Below are 3,724 nucleotides of genomic sequence, written 5' to 3'. Positions count from 1 at the left end.
CAAAGATTTTCAACAAAATACGTCTTTTAAGATTTTCATATGTTCATGAACTACTTCTGATACTGTATACTGTATTTTAATGTTGGCAGCTTAAATTTTAAAACAGTTTTGAAATTAAATATTCTAGGCTTAACCATTGCTATAACTGCATTAAGAATTCACTTAGTAAGTAATTAGTGCTTTTTATTTTTCAATGGATGGATTTATATGAAACATGGAATGTGTGAATCTTATCTGGCTCATCAAATTCAAAGTTACCCTTCTACCCAAAGCAACCACCCCAAATGAAATGTATTACATATCCAACCCTATTCAATAAAAATATAAATCTGAACAAATAATATAATTAGGAGTAATTCTGCTGAAGAATAAGTTGGATCTGGGATTTATAATTTTCAAAATCCCACCTCACAAATCTACTGCCCAAATAGGCCTTTCATAGGGAAAATTTTTAACCCCCCCAGAAAATTTTAAGCTCTAAATCAAGTTACTTCTAGTTTTTCTGTATATTGAAGAAAAATGAATGAGCATTTGACCTACCTTTTGCAGATCAAAATTTTAAGCTGTAGTTCATTATAGTAGCATGTTTCTTCACCCTTACCGACATGGTGTTTTTCAACTAAAAAGGGTAAATGTCATGGAGCACATTAAATAATGCTTCACTAAAACCCTATATAAGGCCAAAACTTTTTATCTGTTTTTATCATAAAAAATAAATGTATGAATACCAGAACTTGTTGGCCTCTTTCACAAGAGACATTGAGTTGAAAATTGCAAATATTTATATTATCATGTCATCAGACACATAACAGTAATCGTTTCAAAATATCTGTGCCCAAATGTATCATTACAATTTTATCAGTAATGAAATTTATATTTTATGTTCTTTTCCAATCATGAATATAGTTTGATCCTTCTGAAAACATAAATGAGTTACAAATTAATCATTGATTTAAATTGACTAATGAACATCAAAGGTCCTAAGACAAACTTTCGACAATCCCTACTCCATATAGTTGCATTCTCCTAATAAGAAAAATTTCCAATTTTATCACACTGTTGTTTGACACTTAAGATGATTCTTCTGTTAATGTTTCTCAAAATCTTTTTTTACTCATAAATCTTCTGTGGGGCTAAAAGAACTGAAAGATTGTAATACATAAACTGATAAAGTCAGTAGAGAAGCCCTTATAAAAAAGAAAATAATAAGTTGTTGATGTAGGAAAACCCCTTTTGTAAGTTTATTCTGAGTTTTGTTTATTAAATGCCAACTTTCTAATTGCCTTATAAAGTAAATGATCCATGAATAATGAATTACAAATCCTTCGTAAAAACAGAAACCAAACTAAAGTTTGTTATTTGTTAAGTCTTTTTCTAAATAAAGAATAGGGGATCACATAGTAGTTTTCAATCATCAGAAAAATATTGCAATGTCTAATAAAATATGAAATATAAATGTTTAGACCCTTATTAAGCTTTAGAGGGCAGTGAGAAATAAAAGGTTTCTATTTTAACGGTGTAAAAAAAAGTTCTTAAGTTTTTACTGATGGCTATTTTATAGCATGCCTGTCTTAGTGAATGATGAAGTATTGCAGTGGCCATTATCTTGCAGAGAAATCTTCAAAAGATACCCATGTTTTAAGGTCAGTACGATATATATTAACTTGTAGTTTTGTAATATTTCTATTACATAATGGTAATAAGAACATAAGAAAAGAAAACATTATAGAAGATCATTTGACACATAGAGATCATTCCTAAGCTATAAAAGAAAAAAATATATATTGTAATCTTACTTAAATATAGCTCTCTTTTACATCCACATGTGTATCCACAAAAGTGTAAAAAATAAATAATCCATTGACTGCGGCTGCTCTAAATGCATGCAGAATTTTTGCAAGCCATACACCGTAGATGGCACACTCACGTTCAGCTGCCACAGGCAGATTGTACCCTATATGGCAAATCAGTAGTCAATGGGTTAAACCTATCCGCACATGTGTCACATAATTAGGCAAGCCATTCCACTCTAACTGGGAACATATTATTTTTTCTTCATTTAGTTTTCAAAGATGAAATTTATCATTTCTGTTTGTTAAATATGTATTTCCAGCTTTCTCATTCTGATACTTAGACAAACTCCTCTAATTGTTCTGTGCTCCTCAAGAAAGAGGTTCAAAATTCCAAGCCTCAATCTGTTCATAGTATAGGTTAAATGACTTAAACTAGTGTAATATAAGTATTCTATCTTTTCACCTTTTATAATATGCTGATATCCTTTTACTGTTAGTGAAGGGAGCAACACTGCACAAACAAATAGGGATCACATAGTAATGTTTCAGTTATCAGAAATTTCATGCAGTGTTTAACAACATTTGAACTGTTACCAAATTGTTTATGTATTTAATTACTAATTGAAAATTTCTGGTTAGTTTACCAGTTTTCTTTGGAAGTAACATAATTTCTATCAAAAGTATTAATTATTGTTTACAAACAATTTTTTTAGTGGGCAAAAACTAATTAATAATCTTCAATGTAAATTTTCACTTTGTTGCTTTTCTTTTCTTAATTTTAGTTTTATTACAAATAGTATTACTCTAATATTACTGATGTTTATTTATATATTTTTTATGATGTAGTATCTGTTAATTCACGCTAATCTTTCATTATAAAAGCATAATTTATAATGGTAGTGCCTTGAATGAAAAGAGGCAAAAATATGTTGTTATATGCATAATCATATCAGTTAATTGTATTGAGAAAAATATGTACATTTTGCTGTTCTATTTGATTATCTTTTATAGTAAAGCTTATTTATATTTTGAATTTTTAAAACTTTTTTAAAGCATTGCAAATTTTATCACCAGTTAGTAACATTTTATCATTTTAGAGCTCAACAACTAATCAATAAATATAAAATATCGTTATCATCTGGTTTCCCAGTAGACTTTCTATAGTTACTTTTCATAAACTTCTCATAAAATGTACAAGTTTATTGCCATTAACAGTTTTGCAGGAAAGTATGTTTGTCAGCTTTTTTGATTGAATTGATCAACTTATACTAAACATATATATTCAGGTAAATGTGCATAGTAATTTTAACACAGAAAAGCACCACATGAAAAAATATGTAGCACCTAATGTTTACTTCTTTAGAGTTCTTCCAAGCAACTAGTCTCACAGAAACCAAAGATTGTTGAAGAGAAACAGTTGCTTTATGTATGTCAGAGAGAGTTTGCTGTTGTATCTCCTCAAGACAGTAAGTAAAATTATTCTTAGGTTCTTATGTAAAAAATTCAGAAGATTCATAATAGGATAAGTTGTTAGTTAGGAAAAGTGAATCTGTCTCGGGGTACTTTTAAGTAAAAACATGAGAATTTTTCCATATATTTGTGTATGTAACATATATTGCTCTTTTTGTTTCTGGAAGTTATTAACTTCTTTATTGGAGTTTCTGACAAATGTGATGCTGGTTATAATAGATTTGTGGTCATAGGATTCTTAAGAAATCTGAAAATTCCCAGAAAACTGTATTGTTTCTCCAGCTCTGGTAGATTATGATTTTGGTTCTTGGAAGTAGAAAGAGTGTGAACTTTGAAATATTATGTTTTTTACATCTTAACTTATAAATTTTTTAACTTTTAATAATCCCACATATTTTTAAGCATTTGAAGAGCATTTTTTTGTGGTGTAAGTATTTCCAGATATGTTCATGCATGCATGA

At 28.8% G+C, this 3,724-nt stretch overlaps 1 long non-coding RNA gene across 1 annotated transcript; it reads left to right on the top strand.

Annotated features, from left to right (window-relative positions):
• The first annotated feature begins 56 nt into the window (after positions 1 to 56).
• Positions 57 to 3,259, top strand: LOC111087248. Its single transcript, XR_002611957.1, has 3 exons — positions 57 to 165; positions 1,562 to 1,643; positions 3,157 to 3,259. It is a non-coding gene; the product is annotated as an uncharacterized LOC111087248 (long non-coding RNA).
• The last annotated feature ends 465 nt before the right edge of the window (positions 3,260 to 3,724 follow it).

This window comes from Limulus polyphemus, unplaced genomic scaffold, assembly GCF_000517525.1.
Source record: "Limulus polyphemus unplaced genomic scaffold, Limulus_polyphemus-2.1.2 Scaffold1924, whole genome shotgun sequence".
Lineage (NCBI taxonomy): Eukaryota > Metazoa > Arthropoda > Merostomata > Xiphosura > Limulidae > Limulus > Limulus polyphemus.
Note: the sequence above shows the minus strand (reverse complement) of the source record. Positions and strands in the feature narration are given on the sequence as shown.